The 15,204-nt window shown below is 44.1% G+C and overlaps 1 non-coding gene across 1 annotated transcript; it reads left to right on the top strand.

The window, feature by feature from the left end:
- The first annotated feature begins 7,739 nt into the window (after positions 1 to 7,739).
- Positions 7,740 to 7,903, top strand: LOC143487637 (U1 spliceosomal RNA). The gene has a single exon (XR_013124319.1). It is a non-coding gene; the product is annotated as a U1 spliceosomal RNA (small nuclear RNA).
- The last annotated feature ends 7,301 nt before the right edge of the window (positions 7,904 to 15,204 follow it).

Below are 15,204 nucleotides of genomic sequence, written 5' to 3'. Positions count from 1 at the left end.
ACTCACCCCTCTACTTCTCACTCACTCCTCTACTTCTCACTCACTCCTCTACTTCTCACTCACCCCTCTACTTCTCACTCACCCCTCTACTTCTCACTCACTCCTCTACTTCTCACTCACTCCTCTACTTCTCACTCACCCCTCTACTTCTCACTCACTCCTCTACTTCTCACTCACTCCTCTACTTCTCACTCACCCCTCTACTTCTCACTCACTCCTCTACTTCTCACTCACCCCTCTACTTCTCACTCACCCCTCTACTTCTCACTCACCCCTCTACTTCTCACTCACTCCTCTACTTCTCACTCACCCCTCTACTTCTCACTCACCCCTCTACTTCTCACTCACTCCTCTACTTCTCACTCACTCCTCTACTTCTCACTCACCCCTCTACTTCTCACTCACTCCTCTACTTCTCACTCACTCCTCTACTTCTCACTCACCCCTCTACTTCTCACTCACTCCTCTACTTCTCACTCACCCCTCTACTTCTCACTCACCCCTCTACTTCTCACTCACTCCTCTACTTCTCACTCACCCCTCTACTTCTCACTCACCCCTCTACTTCTCACTCACTCCTCTACTTCTCACTCACTCCTCTACTTCTCACTCACCCCTCTACTTCTCACTCACTCCTCTACTTCTCACTCACTCCTCTACTTCTCACTCACCCCTCTACTTCTCACTCACTCCTCTACTTCTCACTCACTCCTCTACTTCTCACTCACCCCTCTACTTCTCACTCACCCCTCTACTTCTCACTCACCCCTCTACTTCTCACTCACTCCTCTACTTCTCACTCACCCCTCTACTTCTCACTCACTCCTCTACTTCTCACTCCTCTACTTCTCACTCACCCCTCTACTTCTCACTCACTCCTCTACTTCTCACTCACCCCTCTACTTCTCACTCACCCCTCTACTTCTCACTCACTCCTCTACTTCTCACTCACCCCTCTACTTCTCACTCACCCCTCTACTTCTCACTCACTCCTCTACTTCTCACTCACTCCTCTACTTCTCACTCACCCCTCTACTTCTCACTCACTCTACTTCTCACTCACTCCTCTACTTCTCACTCACCCCTCTACTTCTCACTCACTCCTCTACTTCTCACTCACTCCTCTACTTCTCACTCACTCCTCTACTTCTCACTCACCCCTCTACTTCTCACTCACTCCTCTACTTCTCACTCACTCCTCTACTTCTCACTCACCCCTCTACTTCTCACTCACTCCTCTACTTCTCACTCACCCCTCTACTTCTCACTCACTCCTCTACTTCTCACTCACCCCTCTACTTCTCACTCACTCCTCTACTTCTCACTCACCCCTCTACTTCTCACTCACTCCTCTACTTCTCACTCACCCCTCTACTTCTCACTCACTCCTCTACTTCTCACTCACCCCTCTACTTCTCACTCACCCCTCTACTTCTCACTCACTCCTCTACTTCTCACTCACCCCTCTACTTCTCACTCACTCCTCTACTTCTCACTCACTCCTCTACTTCTCACTCACCCCTCTACTTCTCACTCACCCCTCTACTTCTCACTCACTCCTCTACTTCTCACTCACTCCTCTACTTCTCACTCACTCCTCTACTTCTCACTCACCCCTCTACTTCTCACTCACTCCTCTACTTCTCACTCACCCCTCTACTTCTCACTCACTCCTCTACTTCTCACTCACTCCTCTACTTCTCACTCACCCCTCTACTTCTCACTCACTCCTCTACTTCTCACTCACCCCTCTACTTCTCACTCACCCCTCTACTTCTCACTCACTCCTCTACTTCTCACTCACTCCTCTACTTCTCACTCACCCCTCTACTTCTCACTCACTCCTCTACTTCTCACTCACTCCTCTACTTCTCACTCACCCCTCTACTTCTCACTCACCCCTCTACTTCTCACTCACCCCTCTACTTCTCTCCCTCCCATCTTTCCATCCCTCTCACACTGTGGCTCTCCCTCTCTCACACTGCTTCGGCTCTCTACCTTCTCGATTGTTCCCTTTGGTTAAAATGATGTCCTCCACACTCCCTGGCCCCTCAGAACACCTTCCTCCCCACCCCTCTTCTCACACCCATCCAAAAATACACGGAGCACATCGTGCACATAAATATATACACCCCACCCCCTCCGGCCAGACAAATGCTTGACATTTCTTCCATTGGGACTCAAGCAACTGAAATAAAGCTGGACTAGAGGCTCCGGCTAGTTCAGCATGTTACTGTAAAAAAAAATTATGGAAGGCTGAAATACAGCTGCTTGTGATGAGATGCAAAAAAGAAAAAAGACAAATGTTCTGTAATATAGAACTGAAATCATATTACTTATTATGCATTACTGTAAAATGTATATTTAAGTGTCACGTTATGTCTCATAGTTACAGAGATTGTACTGTGTAAAGAGTACACTAACATTACACTTCAACTAAGCTGAGAACATGTTGTAAATGTGTTTTGTATGGCACACATTTGTGAGCATACAGTATTCCTCCTGCATTACCTCATGTCTCGATTTTGACACTGTGGAAGACACTCATCTAACTGAACTATGATGTAGTGGTGGGGACACTAACATGGGTTTTGAATACATCTTAAGTTCATGGTTTATGTTGCTATGTTTTATTTATTAAAAGCCATCATCTAAAGGCTTAGAACAGTATGGAAGTGATTCATCCTAACTGTTCAACCCCGCCATGGGGCCTCCCAAGATGGTCACCTGTACTAGTGGAGAATCGCGGTATTGCATCCATTCAATTCATTAGAAAAACTTTGCTCATAGATGTTAAAGGGGTAGTGTGGGGTTTTGTAGTCTTCTGAATTGGTTATTTTGATTATTTAGTTTTTCTTTCAAATGACTACTCTTAAAATAAACCCAGATATTTTACTGAGCCAAAATCTTCTAAAAACGTTTTGTTTCGTGCAACTTGGTTTTAGTTCCCACAGTGGAACTAAGCAGGCAGACCCTCCAGAAAGTCGCGATGTTGCGATTTGCAACTTCAACGCAACTTCAAGCAAACCCCACGAATTCAGGGCGGTGTTGCAACTTCAGCCAATCACCGCAACTTTCCCGCAAATTTGACAAATCACTAATGTCGTCTTGATGTGACGTCGACAAACTCCCGCCTTACTTCCGTATATACGTTCAAGAGGAGCAGACTGAAAGCAGCATGAGCGACGAAAATAACGGCAATATGATCGGGAAAAGCAGTATCCCGGTACACTACATGAAAGCGGGGATAAACTGTTTTTTTTTTTCCAGTGTTTTATTGTATTCTTTTATGTATTTCCAACAAGTTTAACATTTCTAGCACCAGCCCATCCACTCCAAGTGATTTTTCATTGTCTTTTAAGAGACGGAAAGTCAATTTCTGCCACCGAGCTGTTGCACTTCGAGGGATCATTTCTAGAAAGTGAGAGGGATCATTGTGCATTCTCTGTCCCAACACCTGTGTTTCAGGGGGCGGGGCATACAAAATCTTGAGAGGGATCATTCCAGCCCAAACTATTTCATACCACATAGAGTAAGAGAAATAAAATCATTGCTTGAAGTATTAAAACCAGGGGTTTTATAAGAAGCATAATACCCATGAATAAATAAATCAGGGTTGCCAACTCTCACGCATTGAGCGTGAGACACACGCATTTGACCGTCTTCACACGCTCACACGCCACACATCCAATTTCTTACGCTGAAAAAAAATGTAGTTTATTTATCTCTGATCCATATTACTAGTTCGCTCTGGCGCCAACTACTGGCGATCGATCTCGATATAATACTTAATTTGTGTCCATTTTACAGGCCGCCTGGTAACAACTTACATTCGCTAACCCCCCCGTCAACAATTAATGTTCGCCACCCCCTCCAGGTTCAAATCTCACTCCAAGGGATCTTGAAAAGTTGGCAACCCTGAATAAACAGGTAAATGGATAATTAAAATGGACTACTAAATAGAGGAAACCATACAACATTTACTCCCTATTGCAATGTACTCACAAAAAAGCAAAAACACACCGCAACTTCCATCGCAATTTTTTTGAAAAACACCCGCAACATCAAACATTTTAGCCCGCAACAATCACAAAAAAGGCCCGCGAAATCCTGGTGGGACTGAGCAGGAAATAAGAGTGTGCGTACAAGCCGAGGGAGCGTTTCTGTTGCTGTTAGCCTGTTTGTGTTAGCTGTCCGAAGGAGTAACATGAAGATGATGGGCAACTCTGAAGCCTCGACTCATTCTCCGTCTGCGTGTCTTTCTGACTGCGACAAATAGCATATTCTCTGGTATTTGAGGGTTGGTATGCCCAAGGACTGAGATGGGTTATTCGGGGCATGAATGGAATGAGGTAGAAACTCATCCAACTCAGACTCTGCACCTAACAAGCATGGCACCCTTTCCCACAACAGGACCAACTATGCCCGAGACAGACTATAGCAAGATGCCTTCACCCTAACATCAATATGGTTTGTCACTGGAGACAGACTGGGTGGTCTTCATGTTCAACAAGAATATTCAAATAATACATTTGATGATGATGATGATGCCATGTTGAGAGAGGGAGTGTGTGTGTGCATGTTTAGAGACCACAGGGTTTGCTAGACTTTTGCCGTGTGTGTGAGATCATTCCTGCTCCAGACCTTATATGACAACCCCCCCTCTCGGTCACACACTCCGCCAGAGCAGATGTGAGAAACCCTGTATTGGCCCTCAAGGGTGGTAGTGAGTTGAATATTCCATTTGAGCCAGTCCGTGACTCACTTGAGTCAACAACTCGGATCATTACATTTGTTAAAGTAATTACCATACAGTTTTTCGAGAATGGTCACCAAGAAGTACAAGCCATTTTAAATTGAAACTTCTTTTTACAGTTCCACGATATCTTTTTAATTGACACAAGAGCTCCCTATAAAACTGCCTCAAACAACTGGTAACTAATGAGTTTATGACAGTGGGAAAACTGACTATTAAAGAAATTAAGCCTTTGGTTGTAGTGAAGGTAGATTCAGCCTAAGGTGGTAGTGAAGAAACTCGCAGTGTGGCCTTGCGTATGCGCTAACGTCCACATTGCGGTTTAAGTAAGATGGTAGCGCCTCATTGACGATTGTGTATTTAACGTGCCATTAAAGTGGCAGTAATTGACAACAGCTGGAAGGCTACTGGAGGCACGGTCTGGTGTGTGCTCCTCCAGAAGTTCACCCTCTTTCCCTGCAGACCAATTGCTCACGGAGATACAAGGGCTCGTTTATGAGAGTCTGTCTGTACTGGGGCAGGAACCTCTTTGTCTTTTGGTTTCTGGTTTCCTGCATATCTTTTACATATCATAAGTAAAACTGCAGTGATAGTGAGTAAAGGAGTCATAATACAATGATCTTATGTGGAATGTACATTCTCTTAATTAGAAGCAGCTGTCATGTTCCTGTAATTACGAACCGCTTTATTAGGTACACTTCTATTAAAGATGCATTTTATACATATCAGGACAGCAGGATTCCGGTAGAAAAAAAAAAGCATTGATGAAGGGCTCAAATACAACTAACACAAACTGCAAAACAAGTGAAGAGCTATATAACAGCTCACCTGCAAAATGTAGGATGGCTTTTTAATGAAAATGGCTTTTTAATGAAAATGGCCAGTGAGTGTATCCGAATGATCCATGATCAGATCAGATAAAATATATTTGTATAGCGCTTTTCACAACACACGTTGTCACAAAGCGCTTTACAGGATTTACAAGGTTAACAATACTATGGGTCCAAATCCCTAATGAGCAAGCCAAAGGCGACAGTGGCAAGGAAAACTCCCTATGATGGTGGGGAATAGGAAGAAACCTTGGGAGAACCAAGACTAAAAAGGGAACCCATCCTCCATTGGGCGGCCCGTTAACACACAAATTACACAAAAACAAATTATACAATTATCCATGAAGCTCGCTTGTTTCATTCACTACTGTTAGGGGGAGTGATGCCCTTCACAGATGTTAAATATAGGACACCTGACTGAGGGGGTTATGATTTCCACCTTTATAGGACATCTGACTGAGGGGGTTATGATTTCCACCTTTTAAACTGCTGTGGAAGCAGTGATTGTACCACCATGAGGTGCTGAGTGGGGTCATCTTGAACTTCCCCATGGAAAAATGTCACCAGCAACGCTCTGTAGAGTTTTAAGATGTCCAGTGTGGTCTGAATAGGAAGAAGGTGCTTCAATCCGAAATAAGAAGAAGACAAAGGCAACACCTAAGCATGCAATAATCACGGTAAGTAAACAGCCTTAACTCCATCCTTGTCTTCAATGATACAGTCCCCTCAAGACAGAGCCCACCTCTCTCTGTCACACATACGTTCTCTCACATGCAAACACACACACACACACACAACACTGATTACCTCTTTTCCTTTTGTATCTTTTCTCATCTATGCATTTCTTTTTGACAGTCTGCATGTAAATGGGCCAGATAATGAGGAAGGAGACAGGAGATGTGCTACGAGAGGTGGGGTGGGAGGGGGTGGACTGATTGAGAGAATGAGAGAGAGGGAGAGAAACAAAAAGAGAGAAGGATCGAGAGAGAGACAGAGAGAGGGAGAGTTTGGTCAAAGCTGGAGCCCTTGACTCTTTGTTATCTCACCTGCAGGTGCTGAAGCGCCGTGAGGAACGGCAGCACTGTAATGTGAGTGACAGATATTGAGCATAATTGTCTGCTCCCGTTGCCGGGCTGTGTTGTGAGCCTGGAGCAGAGTTAGGCAACAACCAGGTGCAGGAGAGAGAGAGAGAGAGAGAGAGAGGAAGAAGCGGAAGAAGAAGAAGAAGGGAGGAACACTCAGAGACTCAGAGGGGAAAAAGACTTGATAGCTTCCTCTATCTTTCTTAAGAGGTGGACACTACAGACCAAGTTTTTTTTTTTGCAACTTTCATGAGAAAATATTTTTTCTTTCCTGAATAATACATTTGTAGTTGTTAACCAGCCTCAATTTTGTGTCCATGATGATGAATTTAATTAAAACAATTAACCTATGTGTATGAATGAAATACATATTTTTGGAGCTCTGGAAAGCAGAGGTGGGGACTCGAGTCACATGACTTGGACTCGAGTCAGACTCGAGTCAATAATATTAAGACTTTTGACTTGACTTGAAAAAATATTCAGAGACTTAGACTTGACTTGGACTTTTACACCAATAACTTGGGACTTGAATTGGACTTGAACCTGTTTACTTGCAAAGACTTTATTTTTTTTTACCTCAAATCTAAATTTTAAAACGCATATTAATATTTATAAAGTGCGCCCCATTAATTTCATTTCCGTCCTTCTGACACAGACCGGCGTTACACCAGATTCTGTGACCGTCGAGTTTTGTGACCACAGGGGGCGCTATTTCACAGTTTCTGTTCAGAGGCACAAACGCTTTACGAATGCTACGTAAACTACGCTGATGCACTTTCTTTACTCGTTTTGTTGGTGTCCACGAGCCAAAATATGACAGATGTTTATATTTACATTTATCGTCTCTTATGTACTTAAACAAGATTTACCATCCCCTCACCATTGCAGCCAACAAAGAAATCATGAATGGGATGTACAGGTGAGCCTTTTTAACTGGGGTCACCAATTCTGACGGCAGCCATCAGAATATGTGACCCCACTGAATCTCCAGGTAACAATAGTAGCCTACACCGTGACCCCACAATAACAGAAAACAATGAAAAAATAACCCTAACCTTTTTATACTTTATGATACTTACCTGGCAGGGGTGAGACCATGATCAGGAAGGTGGTTCGCCCAAGGTGAGGCTCAGCCATTGCACTCAGGCTGTGCTGACCCTTGTGAATTCCCCAAATGCGGGAATCTCGACTGCGTAATTTCTGGTAGTGAGGGACTGCGTTCGCACTCTCCCCTGATTATATTTTAGGGGCAGTCATGGCCTGGCAGTTAGGGAACTGGTCTTGTGACCGGAGGGTCATGGGTTCGATTCCCAGACAGGCCATGACTGAGGTGCCCTTGAGCAAGGCACCTAACCCCAACTGCTCCCCGGGTGCCGGGCTAGGGCTGCCCACCGCTCTGGGCACGTGTGATCCACAGCCCCCTAGTTAATCACTAGTGTGTGTGTGTGTTCTGACTGCACAGATGGGTTAAATGCGGAGGACAAATTTCGATTGGGGTGTAAAAATCACAATTGACAAAATATGGCACATTATTACATTATTATTATTAGTCTATATTTAAACATTTTATCCAAATGTTTAGAATAACCATTCGTAATGACAGCATCTTGCTTTCGATGATGCTTGCTATTTTCGTGTAAAATGATGTAACGAAACATTCTTGTTTAAGTACATTTATGTAATTAAGAGAAGATAAAATGTAAATGATCTGTCATCTTTTGGCTGGCGGACACCAACAAAACGAGTAAAGAAACGCATCAGCGTAGCATTCGTAAAGCGTTGGTGCCTGTAAAAAAAAAAAAAAAAAGACTCGAAAGGACTTGAAATTCCAAGTTTCAGACTTGGGACTTGACTTGACGGTTGCTTGTCTTGACTCGAGACTTGACTTGAGTTGACTGTCTTTGTTTGAGACTTGACTCGGGACTTGAGGATAAAGACTTGGACTTACTTGAGACTTGCAAAACATTGACTTGATCCCACCTCTGCTGGAAAGTGGGCAAAGTTTGGACTTGGCAGTTACACGTATTTATGAACCAATGCTATTTTTTGGGGGGTGGACACATGGTTTGAATTGCATTAGCTGTTAATCCTTTGAGACCAGGTGTGAGTGTGTGAAGCTGTACACCTTGAAGGGAGTGGACTGAACTCATGCTCCATAAATCGACCCTAGCAGCAGGTCCCTTCCTCTACACTTCTGCCAGGTTAGGAGACCGTCTCTCTCTCTCTCTCTCTCTCTCTCTCTCTCTCTCTCTCACTCTCTCTATTTTTTTTTTTGGCCCACCTCCACCCCCCCATCTTTGGAGGACAACTTTGTTTTTATGTACAGATTTAAATGGCAATTATAACAATTCTGTATAATATATAGTATAGTGATAATATATAGTGATAACAATATGCAAAGTGATAATTATTGGGGTTAGGTGGACCAAGAAAAGAGGGGGAGAGAAATAATAAAAAGGGAAAAGTCTCTCTCTCTCTCTCTCTCTCTCTCTCTCTCTCTCTCTCTCTCTCTCTCTCTCTCTCTCTCTCTCTCGCCAAAGGAAACAGTGGGCTTTTTTTGTTTTGTTTCCTTTTTTCCGCACTCTGCAGGCTCTGGAGAAACTTGAGTGAGCTCCAAATCTGTTCCTTGGTAATGCTGTAGTAAGCTGAAGTCCTGGCCACACCAGGCCCTCTCCATCTCTGCGCATGGGACTAGTTGGAGAGAAGATGAGAAAATCGTTCCAATAGTGCAAAAATCCAGAAGACCTCCCAATCCATAAAAAATTTATTCACCCTTTCTTAGAATTGGGGGGAAAATTCCACACACAACACTACATATATAATATATTGTATACTTGTTATTTCTTTAATTTCAGTTTTATTTAATGAGCAAACTTCCATAAACTGAACTATGCTTCACACGTAACATATTTGTGCTCATGGCATGATCCCTCATGCATTAATCTATAGCCCCCATACTCGGGCTATTTCTGGCCCGCGAGCTGTTTTGAAAAGTGTTTTTTTTTTTTAGGAATCTTTTTTTTCAATCGCGCTATCCGCTCTTATTTTGAAATCGCACACCGCGATCTCAAGACGATGCTCCTTTATGGCAACAACAAACACGTAGCAGACGCCCAAATGGGTTCACCCCCCCCCCCCCCCCCCGTTGACAGTTTGCGTTCGAAACCCCCCCCCCCCCTCGTAACCGGCCCCTTCAGTGATTGAAAAAATAAAATGTGGCCCGTCATCATTTCTGTTTGAGTACTCCTGATCTATAGTATTAGAGAAGTACCATTGGAATCTCATTCATAATCTCAATCCTAATCTCAAATTATAGGGTTTTGCTGGGTACTGAAAATATTTTCAAAAAAGTCTCAAAGGAAGTGGATAATAAGAGTGATGCTAGACAGGACGCTATGAAGGATCAGACCTCATCCGTGCTACGGGATTTGTGGCCACTACCCCTTTCTCTAGGCCTCTCGCTGACCCTTATAAATGCACACCCTGTTAAGAATGGCAAGCTCTTCCCTGAAAGCAATGCTCCTCTTCCTCCTTCACGTCCAGAACCATGAGGCAGCAATGAAGACGTCTTCACTGAAGGCCGCAGTGACAGTCAGGAGGAGTCGTAATGTTTGAGTTCTGACTGCAGTTTGGGGCTGGTGCAAAACGAATGAATCTGGTGACAAATGGATCAGCAACAATGCTTCTGCTCAGCACAGATAAGAGACCACCTCCATAATAGAATGAAGGGAGCTTTACTGTCAGGTCATTCAAGGCCTCTCCTACAAGCATACATGCCTTTCATTACACAGTGCTGTGAATGGGGAAGCTGAATGAACATTGCTACTTACCCCATGATTACAGGACTGAAAGGTAGCTGTCAAATGAAGACTGGCTGTAACAGACTGGGGGGGGGGGGGGTTCTATTGCACTGCCACCATGATGGGCAGTGTGTTTCTCCAAGATTACTATTAAGTGCATGTGTATGTATTTTAAAGGGAGATCAGAAAAAAGATCAATGAGGGGATAAATTCAGATATAAAAAGTCAATGTTTCAACCTGAGATTAAGGGTGTTCTGATATTATGCAATGCATCTCAGCTATAGTTGCTAAAATATTCTATCACAGACTAATTTTCCTTGAATAAAAAAAACAATAATATAGTTGGTGTAATGCCGTCATGGAGATGTCATGCAGGTTTGCTTGATGTTTTTGTGCACTGAGGTAGAGACTTGGGGAGATAACAGAGAGGTGATGAGGAATGGGGCCCTATCTCCTCCTGGGGCCCCTGCAACTCCTCCTGGGGCCCCTGCAACTCCTCCTGGGGCCCTGCAACTCCTCCTGGGGCCCTGCACCTCATACCTGGGCCCCTCACTGAGCTCCCAGTGGACATCAGTGGAGCACTGGAGTGGACAGGAGGAGGCCTGCAGAGGAGGACCAATATGGCAGCAGGAGTCATGAGGGTGGTCAGTATAGAGTGGTACAGAAATACACAGAAACAGTCAAGAATAAAACAATAAATAGCTACATTTCCCAGCTCCAACCATGTCACACTGTGCAAAGAGGTCTCTCTGTGTTGTCTGCAGTTAAAGCAAATTACGTCCTTACAATTTGTTACTTTGAAGGACTGAGTCAAATGCATTTAAAAAATAAATTTTCTATGGTTTTCAGAAGTTATTTTATGTATTTTTCCCTAAAACATGAGGCATTAATATACAAAATTGGATATGGGAGTGGACATGGGATATCTGTGGGTTAATACTGGCCAGGTTCTTTCAGGAGTAACACTGCACTGGGAATCACTGGCTTTAAAGTCTTTAAATGCTTTGCTCTGTACAGTTCAAAATCCCCATATAGAATTTCACCACATTAAACACATTTTCCTGCTTCTTCGTTGTGGGGCAGGCTGGGGGAGGGGCCATATTTAGGGTGTAACCCTGCTTCAACGAGGAGATGGCCTGGAAGACAAGCCTGAGGATTGATTATATCCAAATGGGTCCTGTAAAATGCATGATTGCTTAGGAAGTTAAGATGGTGAGTGTGAGGCAGGGAGGCATTTTGTCAGCTTAACACCAGCTTTTTTGATCTGGTGGGGTTCATGGCCCAGGCTGCCTCCTAATGTCTCCCGCTTTTTTGAAACAATACTCCTGTGTCTGATCGCAGTGATCTCCCCCCAATGACGACCCCTGACCTCTCAAGATGCTGTCGAGAGGGGAGCCAAAGAATGTGGGAGGATTTGAGCCTCTCTCTTTCTGTCTGTCTCTCTCTATGTCTCTCTCTGTCTGTCTCTCTTTTATGTCTCTCGCTCACTCTCTGTTTCTTTTTCCCATTTCCAAACTATGATTTCATTGCTGACATGTGCAAGCAATTATACCTAGCAATATAATCATGAGAACAGTGTATTTCTAAACCTTAAACAGACACAAACACTTAAAATATGCATGAAAATCTAGTCATTGTGAAATAACAATTCAATCCTTAGTTTTACTGATGGTTTTGAAGGCACACTGTTACCTTTAAGCAAAAAACAAAAAAGAGAAAAGACAAAAATCTATACCAGTTTAGAGGAGGAGATGCGGGGGGGGGGGGGGGGGGGGGGTTAGAGGAAGAGGTGGGGGTTAGAGGAGGTGGTGGGGGGTTTATAGGAGGATGTGTGGGGGGTTTAGAGGGGGAGATGCGGGGGGGGGTTTAGCGGAGGTGGTGAGGGGTTTATAGGAGGAGGTGTGGGTGGGTTTAGAGGAGGAGGTGTGGGGGGTTTAGAGGAGGAGGTGTGGGGGGTTTAAAAGAGGATGTGTGGGGGGTTTAAAAGAGGAGGTGTGGGGGGTTTAGAGGAGGAGGTGTGGGGGGTTTAGAGGAGGAGGTGTGGGGGGTTTAGAGGAGGAGGTGTGGGGGGTTTAGAGGAGGCGGTGTGGGGGGTTTAGAGGAGGCGGTGGGTAATTTTGAGGAGGACGTGTGGGGGTTTAGAGGAGGAGTTGTGAAGTGTTTAGAGGAGGATGTGTGGGGGGTTTAAAAGAGGAGGTGTGGGTGGGTTTAGAGGAGGAGGTGTGGGTGGGTTTAAAAGAGGAGGTGTGGGTGGGTTTATAGGAGGTGTGGGTGGGTTTAGAGGAGGCGGTGTGGGGGGTTTAGAGGAGGAGGTGTGGGGGGTTTAGAGGAGGAGGTGTGGGTGGGTTTAGAGGAGGCGGTGGGTAATTTTGAGGAGGACGTGTGGGGGTTTAGAGGAGGAGTTGTGAAGTGTTTAGAGGAGGAGGTGTGGGTGGGTTTAGAGGAGGAGGTTGAGGGGTTTAGGTTGAACACGTCTCCTCTGTTTTCTGTTACCATAGCACCAGGGCTTGACCAAGTGTGGTATTCGTGGAAACTCATCCCTGGCATTCTTGCTGTGGCAGGTATCACCATTACTTGCTCAAAGTGCCCGTGATAGAGGGCAAATTCTGCAGGTCCCGTGTTAAGTTTGCTGCAATTATTCATTTGCATATATGCATGTACTCATTTACATATACTTATTATTTACATACACTTATTATTTACATACACTTATTATTTACATACACTTATTATTTACATATACTTATTATTTACATACACTTATTATAAAGTGAAAGGTTTGGTCTGATTGCCATTCCCTTCCATGAGTGTTAGCTTGGGTTCACTGTCATAAAGCAGTAGCAGCTGTTTTGGCCTCCTGTGGTGGACGCCTGTGTGTGTGTGTGTGTGTGTGTGTGTGTGTGTGTGTGTGTGTGTGTGTGTGTTCACCTGAGTTACCACACCCATCTTGTCCATTGCGGAATTTCAAATTGTTCTTGACAAAAGGTAAGTTGCACTGGATATAACACACATCAAGTGAACAGAAACACTGAACACTGTCTTTTATACGTCCCTCATTGAAGATGCCCATTTTTTTAGAATGTGTTTTATATTACTGGAGCTGATCTGCACTTGTGCCTCTTGGATATTTGCAGCCACGGGTGAACGGTCTGGAGACGGCTGCTTCCACAGGATTAACGGCGGTTGATTTGCTGTACTCTAATGTGTTCATATGTTATAATAATAATAATAATAATAATAATAATCAGGGGTGGAAAGTAACTAATTACATTTACTCACATTACTGTAATTGAGTAATTTTTATGAGTAATTTGTAATTTTGAGTAGTTTTTGAAATATGTAATTTTTACTTTTACTTGACGTGACGGGCAGGGTGAGCAACTCAAAAAGGAAGCGATCACGCCAAGTCTCAGGGAAAGAGGATGGTTTAATAGAAAGTGTGCAAACCAAAAGCCCGTGCATGGTTCCAAATGAAGGAAATAATAACCAGCAGTCAACTGGTACAAAGACAAGACATATATAGACGAACAAACGACCCTCAGGTGAGACGGATCACGGGTCCCTCCCACCTGAGGGACGAACATCACGTGACCAAAAACAGGACCGCTGCCGCTGTAACCAGGGGCGACCAGCAGGGGGCCCCCCACAATGTGACACTTGAGTACATTTTGACCCAAGTAGTTTTACTTCACTACATTTGAACGCCCTCACATTACTGAGAAAAAAATACTGATGGTGAAAAATTTAATGCGGGCAGAAATTTAAACTTCTGAGTCCCAGAACTGAAGGCCAATTGCATGACTTTGCCTTGCGTGCGCCCTTTCCATTGTCTCATAATCAGGTCGTAATCTGGTGCACTTTTTCCAAAAAGATGAGATTGTTCTATCTTTAAATCTTCTATTTATCAGGTTCTGTGGGATCCTGTGGACATTTTATTGTGAAAAGTGGAATCCTGTGGGCTGTATTTGGAATAGTTGGATCCTGTGAGCGTTTTAAATAGTGGAATTGTCGTAATCGGTATCACCTGTTTATACCACCACGCCCACATTCCTCTCATTCTTATACACCAAACTACACTTCCTGGTTGCGAAGTATTGCCTCCATGTTGTTGCATACAGAGCGTTTATTCCTGTCTGTTTTCCCGTGTACCGAACTCTGCTTATCCCCTAGACTACGTTTCCCGCCTAACCCCTGGATACCTCTCGGACTCTGCCCTCACCTCTCGACCCCGGACTGTCCTGACCACCGCTACTCCGTTACAGCCCTGCACCAGCATAATACCGCTGTGTTTACTAAGTGGCTCGCTGTACTGAGTTGTGGGATCCTGTGGTCATTTTATATTTTATTTTGAGTTGTGGCAAACTGTGGGCATTTTGTTGTGAATAGTGGCATCCGGTGGGCACTGTATTTTGAATAGTTGGATCCTGTGAGCACTTACTTTTAAATTGTGGGATCCTATGAGCATTTTTTAATTTTTGATGTGGGATCCTGTGGGCATTTTATTGTGAGTAGTGGAATCCTGTTGCATTTTAGTTTGATTTGTTGCATCTTGTGGGCAATTAATTTTGTGTGCATTTTGTTTTTTGAATAATTTGTAATTAGTGTTGTCCGTTGGACAATAGGACTGAAAATTGTTTGCACTTTATGGTACAGGTTGTGACTGTCCTTGTGCTGTGAGGAAGTATGTTCCTGAGCCCAGCTGATCTTTTTGCAAGTGTGGATGTGCACTTAAATA

Source organism: Brachyhypopomus gauderio, unplaced genomic scaffold, assembly GCF_052324685.1.
Source record: "Brachyhypopomus gauderio isolate BG-103 unplaced genomic scaffold, BGAUD_0.2 sc47, whole genome shotgun sequence".
NCBI lineage: Eukaryota > Metazoa > Chordata > Actinopteri > Gymnotiformes > Hypopomidae > Brachyhypopomus > Brachyhypopomus gauderio.
This window is presented reverse-complemented; position numbering and strand designations above follow the sequence as displayed.